At 39.6% G+C, this 14073-nt stretch overlaps 19 non-coding genes across 19 annotated transcripts; all 19 read left to right on the plus strand.

Moving 5' to 3' along the window:
- Nucleotides 1-226: 226 nt before the first annotated feature.
- On the plus strand, nt 227-345 carry LOC145874357 (5S ribosomal RNA). Its single transcript, XR_014389993.1, has one exon. It is a non-coding gene; the product is annotated as a 5S ribosomal RNA (ribosomal RNA).
- Nucleotides 346-744: 399 nt separating this feature from the next.
- On the plus strand, nt 745-863 carry LOC145874368 (5S ribosomal RNA). The gene has a single exon (XR_014390004.1). It is a non-coding gene; the product is annotated as a 5S ribosomal RNA (ribosomal RNA).
- A 409-nt stretch (nt 864-1272) lies between these two features.
- Nucleotides 1273-1391, plus strand: LOC145874380 (5S ribosomal RNA). Its single transcript, XR_014390016.1, has one exon. It is a non-coding gene; the product is annotated as a 5S ribosomal RNA (ribosomal RNA).
- A 139-nt stretch (nt 1392-1530) lies between these two features.
- On the plus strand, nt 1531-1649 carry LOC145872354 (5S ribosomal RNA). Its single transcript, XR_014387986.1, has one exon. It is a non-coding gene; the product is annotated as a 5S ribosomal RNA (ribosomal RNA).
- Nucleotides 1650-1788: 139 nt separating this feature from the next.
- Nucleotides 1789-1907, plus strand: LOC145874391 (5S ribosomal RNA). The gene has a single exon (XR_014390027.1). It is a non-coding gene; the product is annotated as a 5S ribosomal RNA (ribosomal RNA).
- Nucleotides 1908-2306: 399 nt separating this feature from the next.
- LOC145874402 (5S ribosomal RNA) lies at nt 2307-2425 on the plus strand. The gene has a single exon (XR_014390038.1). It is a non-coding gene; the product is annotated as a 5S ribosomal RNA (ribosomal RNA).
- Nucleotides 2426-2564: 139 nt separating this feature from the next.
- On the plus strand, nt 2565-2683 carry LOC145874413 (5S ribosomal RNA). The gene has a single exon (XR_014390049.1). It is a non-coding gene; the product is annotated as a 5S ribosomal RNA (ribosomal RNA).
- Nucleotides 2684-3082: 399 nt separating this feature from the next.
- Nucleotides 3083-3201, plus strand: LOC145874424 (5S ribosomal RNA). Its single transcript, XR_014390060.1, has one exon. It is a non-coding gene; the product is annotated as a 5S ribosomal RNA (ribosomal RNA).
- A 399-nt stretch (nt 3202-3600) lies between these two features.
- Nucleotides 3601-3719, plus strand: LOC145874435 (5S ribosomal RNA). The gene has a single exon (XR_014390071.1). It is a non-coding gene; the product is annotated as a 5S ribosomal RNA (ribosomal RNA).
- A 409-nt stretch (nt 3720-4128) lies between these two features.
- On the plus strand, nt 4129-4247 carry LOC123734667 (5S ribosomal RNA). The gene has a single exon (XR_006764851.1). It is a non-coding gene; the product is annotated as a 5S ribosomal RNA (ribosomal RNA).
- Nucleotides 4248-4386: 139 nt separating this feature from the next.
- LOC123734188 (5S ribosomal RNA) lies at nt 4387-4505 on the plus strand. The gene has a single exon (XR_006764488.2). It is a non-coding gene; the product is annotated as a 5S ribosomal RNA (ribosomal RNA).
- A 139-nt stretch (nt 4506-4644) lies between these two features.
- Nucleotides 4645-4763, plus strand: LOC123734665 (5S ribosomal RNA). Its single transcript, XR_006764849.1, has one exon. It is a non-coding gene; the product is annotated as a 5S ribosomal RNA (ribosomal RNA).
- A 409-nt stretch (nt 4764-5172) lies between these two features.
- LOC123734664 (5S ribosomal RNA) lies at nt 5173-5291 on the plus strand. The gene has a single exon (XR_006764848.1). It is a non-coding gene; the product is annotated as a 5S ribosomal RNA (ribosomal RNA).
- Nucleotides 5292-11806: 6515 nt separating this feature from the next.
- On the plus strand, nt 11807-11925 carry LOC145874476 (5S ribosomal RNA). The gene has a single exon (XR_014390112.1). It is a non-coding gene; the product is annotated as a 5S ribosomal RNA (ribosomal RNA).
- A 139-nt stretch (nt 11926-12064) lies between these two features.
- On the plus strand, nt 12065-12183 carry LOC145874488 (5S ribosomal RNA). Its single transcript, XR_014390124.1, has one exon. It is a non-coding gene; the product is annotated as a 5S ribosomal RNA (ribosomal RNA).
- Nucleotides 12184-12582: 399 nt separating this feature from the next.
- On the plus strand, nt 12583-12701 carry LOC123733965 (5S ribosomal RNA). The gene has a single exon (XR_006764308.1). It is a non-coding gene; the product is annotated as a 5S ribosomal RNA (ribosomal RNA).
- A 139-nt stretch (nt 12702-12840) lies between these two features.
- On the plus strand, nt 12841-12959 carry LOC123733964 (5S ribosomal RNA). The gene has a single exon (XR_006764307.2). It is a non-coding gene; the product is annotated as a 5S ribosomal RNA (ribosomal RNA).
- A 409-nt stretch (nt 12960-13368) lies between these two features.
- Nucleotides 13369-13487, plus strand: LOC123733963 (5S ribosomal RNA). The gene has a single exon (XR_006764306.1). It is a non-coding gene; the product is annotated as a 5S ribosomal RNA (ribosomal RNA).
- Nucleotides 13488-13896: 409 nt separating this feature from the next.
- Nucleotides 13897-14015, plus strand: LOC145874519 (5S ribosomal RNA). The gene has a single exon (XR_014390155.1). It is a non-coding gene; the product is annotated as a 5S ribosomal RNA (ribosomal RNA).
- Nucleotides 14016-14073: the final 58 nt, after the last annotated feature.

Genomic DNA, 14073 nt, shown 5'->3' on the forward strand with positions numbered 1-14073 from the left:
GCTGAATGCAGCTTTGTGCTCCTTTGCCCTGTTCAAATGATGAAAGGAAATAAAGTTTGTATTTTATCCAACTACCTGTGCTAAAAAGTGATGGGAACAGTGTTTGTAATTTCTTCTACTTTTTCAGTGACACAAAGTTCAAGCTGCTTATCTAATTGGTGAAAATGCAATGTCTGTTTATCACACTCACTTTGACTATATATGTTGTAGCAAGAGATTGTTTCTCGCTTACGGCCATACCAGCCTGGGTACGCCCGATCTCGTCTGATCTCGGAAGCTAAGCAGGGTCGGGCCTGGTTAGTACTTGGATGGGAGACCGCCTGGGAATACCAGGTGCTGTAAGCATTTTGTCCACGAGGGTGTGCCCCTGCACTATTTCATCAGCAACACTGCCTTGTAGTAAGCATTTAATGATGAATTGACTAAATGCAGCTTCCTGCCTTTTTAATAGGATCAAATTTCCTTGTGTTTTCAATTAGCATCTGCCTTGTATTTATAAGACAAACAAGAATATTGTTGCTGAATGCAGCTTTGTGCTCCTTTGCCCTGTTCAAATGATGAAAGGAAATAAAGTTTGTATTTTATCCAACTACCTGTGCTAAAAAGTGATGGGAACAGTGTTTGTAATTTCTTCTACTTTTTCAGTGACACAAAGTTCAAGCTGCTTATCTAATTGGTGAAAATGCAATGTCTGTTTATCACACTCACTTTGACTATATATGTTGTAGCAAGAGATTGTTTCTCGCTTACGGCCATACCAGCCTGGGTACGCCCGATCTCGTCTGATCTCGGAAGCTAAGCAGGGTCGGGCCTGGTTAGTACTTGGATGGGAGACCGCCTGGGAATACCAGGTGCTGTAAGCATTTTGTCCACGAGGGTGTGCCCCTGCACTATTTCATCAGCAACACTGCCTTGTAGTAAGCATTTAATGATGAATTGACTAAATGCAGCTTCCTGCCTTTTTAATAGGATCAAATTTCCTTGTGTTTTCAATTAGCATCTGCCTTGTATTTATAAGACAAACAAGAATATTGTTGCTGAATGCAGCTTGTGTGTGCTTTGTGCTCCTTTGCCCTGTTCAAATGATGAAAGGAAATAAAGTTTGTATTTTATCCAACTACCTGTGCTAAAAAGTGATGGGAACAGTGTTTGTAATTTCTTCTACTTTTTCAGTGACACAAAGTTCAAGCTGCTTATCTAATTGGTGAAAATGCAATGTCTGTTTATCACACTCACTTTGACTATATATGTTGTAGCAAGAGATTTTTTCTCGCTTACGGCCATACCAGCCTGGGTACGCCCGATCTCGTCTGATCTCGGAAGCTAAGCAGGGTCGGGCCTGGTTAGTACTTGGATGGGAGACCGCCTGGGAATACCAGGTGCTGTAAGCATTTTGTCCACGAGGGTGTGCTCTTGCACTATTTCATCAGCAACACTGCCTTGTATTAAGCATTTAATGATGAATTGACTAAATGTCTGTTTTATCAGACTCACTTTGACTATATATGTTGTAGCAAGAGATTGTTTCTCGCTTACGGCCATACCAGCCTGGGTACGCCCGATCTCATCTGATCTCGGAAGCTAAGCAGGGTCGGGCCTGGTTAGTACTTGGATGGGAGACCGCCTGGGAACACCAGGTGCTGTAAGCATTTTGTCCACGAGGGTGTGCTCTTGCACTATTTCATCAGCAACACTGCCTTGTATTAAGCATTTAATGATGAATTGACTAAATGTCTGTTTTATCAGACTCACTTTGACTATATATGTTGTAGCAAGAGATTGTTTCTCGCTTACGGCCATACCAGCCTGGGTACGCCCGATCTCGTCTGATCTCGGAAGCTAAGCAGGGTCGGGCCTGGTTAGTACTTGGATGGGAGACCGCCTGGGAATACCAGGTGCTGTAAGCATTTTGTCCACGAGGGTGTGCCCCTGCACTATTTCATCAGCAACACTGCCTTGTAGTAAGCATTTAATGATGAATTGACTAAATGCAGCTTCCTGCCTTTTTAATAGGATCAAATTTCCTTGTGTTTTCAATTAGCATCTGCCTTGTATTTATAAGACAAACAAGAATATTGTTGCTGAATGCAGCTTTGTGCTCCTTTGCCCTGTTCAAATGATGAAAGGAAATAAAGTTTGTATTTTATCCAACTACCTGTGCTAAAAAGTGATGGGAACAGTGTTTGTAATTTCTTCTACTTTTTCAGTGACACAAAGTTCAAGCTGCTTATCTAATTGGTGAAAATGCAATGTCTGTTTATCACACTCACTTTGACTATATATGTTGTAGCAAGAGATTGTTTCTCGCTTACGGCCATACCAGCCTGGGTACGCCCGATCTCGTCTGATCTCGGAAGCTAAGCAGGGTCGGGCCTGGTTAGTACTTGGATGGGAGACCGCCTGGGAATACCAGGTGCTGTAAGCATTTTGTCCACGAGGGTGTGCTCTTGCACTATTTCATCAGCAACACTGCCTTGTATTAAGCATTTAATGATGAATTGACTAAATGTCTGTTTTATCAGACTCACTTTGACTATATATGTTGTAGCAAGAGATTGTTTCTCGCTTACGGCCATACCAGCCTGGGTACGCCCGATCTCGTCTGATCTCGGAAGCTAAGCAGGGTCGGGCCTGGTTAGTACTTGGATGGGAGACCGCCTGGGAATACCAGGTGCTGTAAGCATTTTGTCCACGAGGGTGTGCCCCTGCACTATTTCATCAGCAACACTGCCTTGTAGTAAGCATTTAATGATGAATTGACTAAATGCAGCTTCCTGCCTTTTTAATAGGATCAAATTTCCTTGTGTTTTCAATTAGCATCTGCCTTGTATTTATAAGACAAACAAGAATATTGTTGCTGAATGCAGCTTTGTGCTCCTTTGCCCTGTTCAAATGATGAAAGGAAATAAAGTTTGTATTTTATCCAACTACCTGTGCTAAAAAGTGATGGGAACAGTGTTTGTAATTTCTTCTACTTTTTCAGTGACACAAAGTTCAAGCTGCTTATCTAATTGGTGAAAATGCAATGTCTGTTTATCACACTCACTTTGACTATATATGTTGTAGCAAGAGATTGTTTCTCGCTTACGGCCATACCAGCCTGGGTACGCCCGATCTCGTCTGATCTCGGAAGCTAAGCAGGGTCGGGCCTGGTTAGTACTTGGATGGGAGACCGCCTGGGAATACCAGGTGCTGTAAGCATTTTGTCCACGAGGGTGTGCCCCTGCACTATTTCATCAGCAACACTGCCTTGTAGTAAGCATTTAATGATGAATTGACTAAATGCAGCTTCCTGCCTTTTTAATAGGATCAAATTTCCTTGTGTTTTCAATTAGCATCTGCCTTGTATTTATAAGACAAACAAGAATATTGTTGCTGAATGCAGCTTTGTGCTCCTTTGCCCTGTTCAAATGATGAAAGGAAATAAAGTTTGTATTTTATCCAACTACCTGTGCTAAAAAGTGATGGGAACAGTGTTTGTAATTTCTTCTACTTTTTCAGTGACACAAAGTTCAAGCTGCTTATCTAATTGGTGAAAATGCAATGTCTGTTTATCACACTCACTTTGACTATATATGTTGTAGCAAGAGATTGTTTCTCGCTTACGGCCATACCAGCCTGGGTACGCCCGATCTCGTCTGATCTCGGAAGCTAAGCAGGGTCGGGCCTGGTTAGTACTTGGATGGGAGACCGCCTGGGAATACCAGGTGCTGTAAGCATTTTGTCCACGAGGGTGTGCCCCTGCACTATTTCATCAGCAACACTGCCTTGTAGTAAGCATTTAATGATGAATTGACTAAATGCAGCTTCCTGCCTTTTTAATAGGATCAAATTTCCTTGTGTTTTCAATTAGCATCTGCCTTGTATTTATAAGACAAACAAGAATATTGTTGCTGAATGCAGCTTGTGTGTGCTTTGTGCTCCTTTGCCCTGTTCAAATGATGAAAGGAAATAAAGTTTGTATTTTATCCAACTACCTGTGCTAAAAAGTGATGGGAACAGTGTTTGTAATTTCTTCTACTTTTTCAGTGACACAAAGTTCAAGCTGCTTATCTAATTGGTGAAAATGCAATGTCTGTTTATCACACTCACTTTGACTATATATGTTGTAGCAAGAGATTTTTTCTCGCTTACGGCCATACCAGCCTGGGTACGCCCGATCTCGTCTGATCTCGGAAGCTAAGCAGGGTCGGGCCTGGTTAGTACTTGGATGGGAGACCGCCTGGGAATACCAGGTGCTGTAAGCATTTTGTCCACGAGGGTGTGCTCTTGCACTATTTCATCAGCAACACTGCCTTGTATTAAGCATTTAATGATGAATTGACTAAATGTCTGTTTTATCAGACTCACTTTGACTATATATGTTGTAGCAAGAGATTGTTTCTCGCTTACGGCCATACCAGCCTGGGTACGCCCGATCTCATCTGATCTCGGAAGCTAAGCAGGGTCGGGCCTGGTTAGTACTTGGATGGGAGACCGCCTGGGAACACCAGGTGCTGTAAGCATTTTGTCCACGAGGGTGTGCTCTTGCACTATTTCATCAGCAACACTGCCTTGTATTAAGCATTTAATGATGAATTGACTAAATGTCTGTTTTATCAGACTCACTTTGACTATATATGTTGTAGCAAGAGATTGTTTCTCGCTTACGGCCATACCAGCCTGGGTACGCCCGATCTCGTCTGATCTCGGAAGCTAAGCAGGGTCGGGCCTGGTTAGTACTTGGATGGGAGACCGCCTGGGAATACCAGGTGCTGTAAGCATTTTGTCCACGAGGGTGTGCCCCTGCACTATTTCATCAGCAACACTGCCTTGTAGTAAGCATTTAATGATGAATTGACTAAATGCAGCTTCCTGCCTTTTTAATAGGATCAAATTTCCTTGTGTTTTCAATTAGCATCTGCCTTGTATTTATAAGACAAACAAGAATATTGTTGCTGAATGCAGCTTGTGTGTGCTTTGTGCTCCTTTGCCCTGTTCAAATGATGAAAGGAAATAAAGTTTGTATTTTATCCAACTACCTGTGCTAAAAAGTGATGGGAACAGTGTTTGTAATTTCTTCTACTTTTTCAGTGACACAAAGTTCAAGCTGCTTATCTAATTGGTGAAAATGCAATGTCTGTTTATCACACTCACTTTGACTATATATGTTGTAGCAAGAGATTGTTTCTCGCTTACGGCCATACCAGCCTGGGTACGCCCGATCTCGTCTGATCTCGGAAGCTAAGCAGGGTCGGGCCTGGTTAGTACTTGGATGGGAGACCGCCTGGGAATACCAGGTGCTGTAAGCATTTTGTCCACGAGGGTGTGCCCCTGCACTATTTCATCAGCAACACTGCCTTGTAGTAAGCATTTAATGATGAATTGACTAAATGCAGCTTCCTGCCTTTTTAATAGGATCAAATTTCCTTGTGTTTTCAATTAGCATCTGCCTTGTATTTATAAGACAAACAAGAATATTGTTGCTGAATGCAGCTTTGTGCTCCTTTGCCCTGTTCAAATGATGAAAGGAAATAAAGTTTGTATTTTATCCAACTACCTGTGCTAAAAAGTGATGGGAATAGTGTTTGTAATTTCTTCTACTTTTTCAGTGACACAAAGTTCAAGCTGCTTATCTAATTGGTGAAAATGCAATGTCTGTTTATCACACTCACTTTGACTATATATGTTGTAGCAAGAGATTGTTTCTCGCTTACGGCCATACCAGCCTGGGGGCGCTAATCCTTGATTGGAGAAGTGACGACAGGTGCGAGTAATTGAGCTGTGAGTGTTTGCTTGAGAGTGTTTGCTCGAGAGCTATTTTCGTTTCTTTTTTTGGTTTTTGCAATATAATTTATTGTTTTTTTATTTGGATAGTTTTTAGTTTTGTTTAGTTTTCCCCCCCTGCAGTTTTGCTGCCTGGGGGAGGTTTTTTCGCTTTCATTTTTGATTTACAATGACGGACAACATGGCAACGACAAACGGAACGGACAAAGACAACGAAAATGCGCAACGGAAGGAAAACGAAAATAAAGAAGGAATGAAATATGGCAAAGAATACACGGTGGCAATTGAGTTGGTGGGAGAAGAAAAGATGACGACGATGGAATTACTGCGAGCAATTAAGGAGATGTGTGGAGAGGTGGTGGGATGCCGAATGAAAGGCGAGAAGAAGTATGAAATTACGATGAAAAACGGAAAAGGTAAAGAACGGCTAATGGACGGTTTAAGGATAAAGGACACCAGGATTATGGCGAGAGATGTGAATGTAAATGAATTGGTGGTGTCTTTTATGAATCTCCCGGTATACATCGAAGACAAAGTTATACTGGACAAGCTGAGTAGCTGGGGAGTAACGGCCGTCTCGGAGATAAGGAGGAGAGTTTGGCCTGGAACGGAGGTGGTTGACGGAACACGGTTTTGTAAAGTTAAATTTACGGAAAAAGTAAAATCATTGCCATATTCCACAAAAATTGAGACGCTGGAAGGAGCTGAATACTTCAGGGTGATCCATGACAAGCAGGTCAGAGTTTGTCGATTGTGCATACAACCTGGGCACATAGTTAAAGATTGCCCTGAATTCAAGTGTTTCAAGTGCGGCAATCAAGGCCATTATGCGAGAGAGTGTGTCGGAGAGAAGGAAAGGAATGTTTGTGGAAGATGCAGAAAGAGATTGGCGGAGTGCAACTGTGGAGAAGTTATGACTGAAGAGGGGAGTCAAGTACTATTCGAGGAAGCAGTTGTATCATCGCAAGAAGGAGAAGAAGATGGAGGAGAGGACGTGGTGGAAGGTGGAGAGACGGAGGAAGGAAGAAGGGAGAAGAAAGAAGACCAGAAGATTAACGAAATTGGGAGCAGTATGGATTCGGAAATAAGAAGGTGGAGTTTTCAGGAGGAGAGGGGAAGTGGATTGGGGGGAAGCACGGGGGACTCACGGGTTTTGGGGGAAAGCACAGCACAAACAAGTACCTCGGGGGGTGAAGAAATGGAGAGGGTCTTAAGTTTAATGACAATAACAGAGACGGGTATGAACACGGGGAGCACAACGACTACTACACGTGAGACGGAGATGAACATTCCAGAAACGGCGGAGAACACGGGGAGCACAACGAACATTCCAGAATCGGCGATGAACACGGGGAGCACAACGAGCATTCCAGAATCGGCGATGAACACGGGGAGCACAACGGATGAGGGTGTAAAGAAGAAAAGTTGGCTGGATGAAATGGACTTGGAGGAGATATCGGACTCGGATGATGGGGAAAAATTTGAAAGAATGAGAGGAGGATACAGGAAGAGGAAAGCAGCGGAGGGGGGGGAGAGAAAGGGTGGAAGAGGAAAGAAACTGGATAAAAGGTAGAGGATAATGAAATTATATTTTATAATTTTATTATTTATTAGTATGGTAACAATAATGTCGATAAATGCGAATGGGTTGAGAACAATAGGAAAATTTAATAGAATAGTACACATAAAGAATTCTGATATTTTATGTATTCAAGAGACGCACTGGGATAATATGTGTGTTTTAGAAATTCAGAAAATATGGAGGGATTTTATTTATGTAAACAATGGTAGGGGGAATTCATGTGGGGTTGCAATTTTAATAAGGAAGGATGTAGTAGAAAATGTGAAGAAGATATATAATGATAATAATGGGAGGATTTTAATTTTAGATTTTGAATATATGAGTAGGGTTTTTAGGATTATAAATATTTATGCGCCGAATAATGAAATAGAGAGAAGGAATTTATTTTTAGAATTAGCGAAATGGTGCAAGGGAAACTGTATTTTAGTTGGGGATTTTAATGTAAAAATGGATAGACTAGATATGACAAGGGGAGCTATTTTTAGAAGTGACGTATCTAGGGGGGTTTTAAGGAAGATGATGGTTGAAAACAATTTAATTGATATATGGAGGGAGGAGAATCCGAATAAGAGAGAATTTTCTAGAAGGCAGGTGGTTTTAGGGGAATTGAAACAGACACGGATAGATTTGGTTTTAGTAAATGAAGGGTTAAGGAATTTTATGAAGGATATTAAATATATTTTTACAACTTTTAGTGATCATGCTGGGTTAACATTTTCGGTGGGGTTAGATAAGGAAAGGAAAGGGGGGGGAATATGGTGTATGAATGCAGGGTATCTAGGTGATGAGGAATACGGGAAACAACTTAAATCTTTGATAGAACATGAAATGGAGGATAAGCAAAAAGGGAATGATAAGTGCAAGTGGTGGGAAAATGTTAAAGAAAAAATAAAAGTTTTTAGTATTAGATATGCAAGGAAGCAGAGGAGTAGGATGACAAGAGCAGAAAATTATTTAAGAACAAAATTGAATGAAGAAATGAAGAAATGTGATAGTGATCCTGATTATACTATTGAAAAGTTTTTAGATTTAAAAGAAAAATTGAGCAAATGTGAAATAGATAAGTGTAAGGGTGCAATTATAAGAAGTAGGGCAAAATATGTTTTAGAAGGGGAGAAATGTACGTCGTTTTTTCTTGGTTTAGAGAAAACTAAACAGATGAAATCATATATTAGTGAGATTGAAAATGTAAAGGGTGAAGTAGTAAATGATTATGTGGAGATATTAGAAACGGTACAGAATTTTTATAAGGATTTATTTAAGAAAGGGGAGGTGGATGAGGGGTGTGTAAAAGAGATTTTAAGTAGTGTTGATGTGCAAATTGGTGTTGAGGATAAGCAAATGTGTGATAGGAAGATAACAATGGATGAAGTGAAAGATGCAATTAAGGGTTTACAAATAAATAAAAGTCCTGGAGTAGATGGACTAATTGCAGAGTTTTATAAAATGTATGAAAGTATTTTAGCACCTATTTTATTAGAAGTATATCAATATATGGAAGACAATAATACTGTTTCAGATTCCATGGTGACAGGGCTGATATCGATTTTATATAAAAATAAGGGGAGTAAATTGAAATTAGAAAATTATAGGCCAATTAGTTTATTAAACTCAGATTATAAGATTTTAGCTAAGATACTGGCAAATAGGATGAAGATGGTTTTAAATGATATTATAGCACCTACACAAAATTATACTGTGCCTGGAAGAGATATAGCAGATACCATAACTACACTTAGAGATGTGATAAATAAAATGAATAGCGATAAGATAGGGGGAATTGTTTTAAGTATAGATTTTAATAAAGCTTTTGACAGGGTGGAACATGATTTTATGTTTAGGGTACTGGAAAAGTATGGGTTTGGAAATGGAATTATAAGATGGATAAAATTATTATATAGAAAGGCTAAAAGTAGGGTTAAATGTAATGGGATTTTAACAGATTCTTTTATTCTTGAGAGATCAGTGAGACAGGGGTGCCCTTTATCAGCTTTATTGTTTGTTTTATCGGTAGAACCCTTAGCGGCATACCTTAAAAAAGATCATTTTATAAATTGTGTAGAGACTCCGCAAGGAGGTTTTAGTTTAATTCATCAATATGCAGACGATACCACAATTACAGTCAGAGATGAGGGAAGTGTTAAAAGGGTGATGGAGTGTTTTAAAGTATATGAGAAAGCCTCAGGAGCTAAAGTGAATATGGAGAAGTCAGTAATAATGTATGTTGGGAAGAATAATGAGGGGACTTTTCCTTTTAAGGTGGTAAATGATTATTTTAAGGTGTTAGGTGTGTTTTTAGGGGTGAAGGAACAAGAAGCTAGGGATCTGACATGGAGTGGGGTTATAAACAAAGTTAGGAAGGTAGTAAATATGTGGAGGGGGAGGGCTTTGAAATTAAAAGGGAAAGTAATTGTTGTAAATTCCTTGCTGATGTCAATTTTTATTCATGTCATGAACGTTTTAGATGTACCAGAATGGGTTTTATCTGAAATGAATATGATTTTAGTTGATTTTTTATGGGATGGGAAAGGAGCGAAAATTTCTTTTAAAACATTGATTGCAGGTTATGAGGAGGGGGGTTTGAAGTTGGTGGATTTAAATGTAAGGAAAAAAGCAATTAGAGTTAAAATGGTACGGAAATATTTATATGGTGAACTAGATTATGGATGGAAAAGATTTTTTAAGGAGTATTTGCAGGAGGTTGGGAGGATGGGGGACAATGGTTTATTGATGTGCATGAAAAAAGAAATGTTAAGTAATATACCATTGTTTTATAGAGAAGTGTTTGAAGCTTGGGGGGAGTTTTTACCAAATATTTATTATGAGTGTACCATTTTAGACAATATTTTAAATCAGCCAATTTTCTTAAATCCCAAGATACAATATAATAATAAGATGTTGTTTTGTAAATATTTTATGAGGGCTGGGATGAGACAGATTGGGGATATTTTATACGAGGTCATTCCAGGGTTCCTTACTGTACAAGCGATTTATGATAATGTTTGTGAAGTGGAAGATGAAATAAGCAAAACTACAGTAGATAATATGTATAAGAGAATTTTAGGGTGTATTCCTGAAGAATGGGTGCTTTTAATAAATACAGAGGTGGTTGAGAGAGCTAAGGGTTTACCGGTTTTATATTATGAAAGTAATGGGGAGAAACATGTTTTATCAGGTTTGAAAGTTAAAAAGATTTATGAAAAATGTATTTTAAGAGAGATAAAAGCTCCTGCTTCAGAAAAAGTGTGGTCTAGGGTATTTGTAAATATAGATGTAAAATCAATATGGAAGAATGTCAATGTCAAATATAATTCTATAGAATGTGAAGATAATGATTTTAAATTGAAACATAATAGGATTTTTACGAACGTGGTTTTACATCAAATAAATAGAGACATTAAAAGAGAATGTGATATTTGTGGTACGGAGGTGGAAAATTTTATGCACTTTTTTATTGAATGTAGTAGATTACAAGGGTTTCATGAGTTTATAAAGGGGCTTTTAGAACAACATTGGGGAGAAGATATTGTAAATGGGATTGAGTGGAGGAGGTTGTTTCTATTTGGTATAAATGGAAAAAGCAAAGTTTTTAATATTAATTTGATGAATTTTGTTCTTAGCCATGCTAGATACGCTGTAAGACAAAGAAGGAATTTAGGACATTATGAAGGGAAAATTGTGAGTGTGGAGGTTTTATTTAAAAGTATTTTAGAGAAAGATATTGAACTAATATATAAATATGGAGGATGTAATTTTGAAAAACTGTTTGTGTGGGGGAGCACTTTTATCGAAATTGATCAAAATGGAAAACTTGCTTTTAATTATTAATTGGTTTTATTTTCTTTTCTTTTTTGATTTTGTAAAAGGATGAATTGTTCATCCTTTTTTATTATTATTGTTTGAATATTGTAAATATTATGTGTTTTTTCATAATAAAAGATAAAAAAAAAAGGTACGCCCGATCTCGTCTGATCTCGGAAGCTAAGCAGGGTCGGGCCTGGTTAGTACTTGGATGGGAGACCGCCTGGGAATACCAGGTGCTGTAAGCATTTTGTCCACGAGGGTGTGCCCCTGCACTATTTCATCAGCAACACTGCCTTGTAGTAAGCATTTAATGATGAATTGACTAAATGCAGCTTCCTGCCTTTTTAATAGGATCAAATTTCCTTGTGTTTTCAATTAGCATCTGCCTTGTATTTATAAGACAAACAAGAATATTGTTGCTGAATGCAGCTTGTGTGTGCTTTGTGCTCCTTTGCCCTGTTCAAATGATGAAAGGAAATAAAGTTTGTATTTTATCCAACTACCTGTGCTAAAAAGTGATGGGAACAGTGTTTGTAATTTCTTCTACTTTTTCAGTGACACAAAGTTCAAGCTGCTTATCTAATTGGTGAAAATGCAATGTCTGTTTATCACACTCACTTTGACTATATATGTTGTAGCAAGAGATTGTTTCTCGCTTACGGCCATACCAGCCTGGGTACGCCCGATCTCGTCTGATCTCGGAAGCTAAGCAGGGTCGGGCCTGGTTAGTACTTGGATGGGAGACCGCCTGGGAATACCAGGTGCTGTAAGCATTTTGTCCACGAGGGTGTGCTCTTGCACTATTTCATCAGCAACACTGCCTTGTATTAAGCATTTAATGATGAATTGACTAAATGTCTGTTTTATCAGACTCACTTTGACTATATATGTTGTAGCAAGAGATTGTTTCTCGCTTACGGCCATACCAGCCTGGGTACGCCCGATCTCGTCTGATCTCGGAAGCTAAGCAGGGTCGGGCCTGGTTAGTACTTGGATGGGAGACCGCCTGGGAATACCAGGTGCTGTAAGCATTTTGTCCACGAGGGTGTGCCCCTGCACTATTTCATCAGCAACACTGCCTTGTAGTAAGCATTTAATGATGAATTGACTAAATGCAGCTTCCTGCCTTTTTAATAGGATCAAATTTCCTTGTGTTTTCAATTAGCATCTGCCTTGTATTTATAAGACAAACAAGAATATTGTTGCTGAATGCAGCTTTGTGCTCCTTTGCCCTGTTCAAATGATGAAAGGAAATAAAGTTTGTATTTTATCCAACTACCTGTGCTAAAAAGTGATGGGAACAGTGTTTGTAATTTCTTCTACTTTTTCAGTGACACAAAGTTCAAGCTGCTTATCTAATTGGTGAAAATGCAATGTCTGTTTATCACACTCACTTTGACTATATATGTTGTAGCAAGAGATTGTTTCTCGCTTACGGCCATACCAGCCTGGGTACGCCCGATCTCGTCTGATCTCGGAAGCTAAGCAGGGTCGGGCCTGGTTAGTACTTGGATGGGAGACCGCCTGGGAATACCAGGTGCTGTAAGCATTTTGTCCACGAGGGTGTGCTCTTGCACTATTTCATCAGCAACACTGCCTTGTATTAAGCATTTAATGATGAATTGACTAAATGTCTGTTTTATCAGACTCACTTTGACTATATATGTTGTAGCAAGAGATTGTTTCTCTCTTACGGCCATACCAGCCTGGGTACGCCCGATCTCATCTGATCTCGGAAGCTAAGCAGGGTCGGGCCTGGTTAGTACTTGGATGGGAGACCGCCTGGGAATACCAGGTGCTGTAAGCATTTTGTCCACGAGGGTGTGCCCCTGCACTATTTCATCAGCAACACTGCCTTGTAGTAAGCATTTAATGATGAATTGACTAAATGCAGCTTCCTGCCTTTTTAATAGGATCAAATTTCCTTGTGTTTTCAATTAGCATCTGCCTTGTATTTATAAGACAAACAAGAATATTGTTGCTGAATGCAGCTTGTGTGTGCTTTGTGCTCCTTTGCCCTGTTCAAATGATGAAAGGAAATAAAGTTTGTATTTTATCCAACTACCTGTGCTAAAAAGTGATGGGAACAGTGTTTGTAATTTCTTCTACTTTTTCAGTGACACAAAGTTCAAGCTGCTTATCTAATTGGTGAAAATGCAATGTCTGTTTATCACACTCACTTTGACTATATATGTTGTAGCAAGAGATTGTTTCTCGCTTACGGCCATACCAGCCTGGGTACGCCCGATCTCGTCTGATCTCGGAAGCTAAGCAGGGTCGGGCCTGGTTAGTACTTGGATGGGAGACCGCCTGGGAATACCAGGTGCTGTAAGCATTTTGTCCACGAGGGTGTGCCCCTGCACTATTTCATCAGCAACACTGCCTTGTAGTAAGCATTTAATGATGAATTGACTAAATGCAGCTTCCTGCCTTTTTAATAGGATCAAATTTCCTTGTGTTTTCAATTAGCATCTGCCTTGTATTTATAAGACAAACAAGAATATTGTTGCTGAATGCAGCTTGTGTGTGCTTTGTGCTCCTTTGCCCTGTTCAAATGATGAAAGGAAATAAAGTTTGTATTTTATCCAACTACCTGTGCTAAAAAGTGATGGGAACAGTGTTTGTAATTTCTTCTACTTTTTCAGTGACACAAAGTTCAAGCTGCTTATCTAATTGGTGAAAATGCAATGTCTGTTTATCACACTCACTTTGACTATATATGTTGTAGCAAGAGATTGTTTCTCGCTTACGGCCATACCAGCCTGGGTACGCCCGATCTCGTCTGATCTCGGAAGCTAAGCAGGGTCGGGCCTGGTTAGTACTTGGATGGGAGACCGCCTGGGAATACCAGGTGCTGTAAGCATTTTGTCCACGAGGGTGTGCCCCTGCACTATTTCATCAGCAACACTGCCTTGTAGTAA

The sequence above is a fragment of the Salmo salar genome, unplaced genomic scaffold (assembly GCF_965601325.2).
Source record: "Salmo salar unplaced genomic scaffold, fSalSal1 ptg000293l, whole genome shotgun sequence".
NCBI lineage: Eukaryota > Metazoa > Chordata > Actinopteri > Salmoniformes > Salmonidae > Salmo > Salmo salar.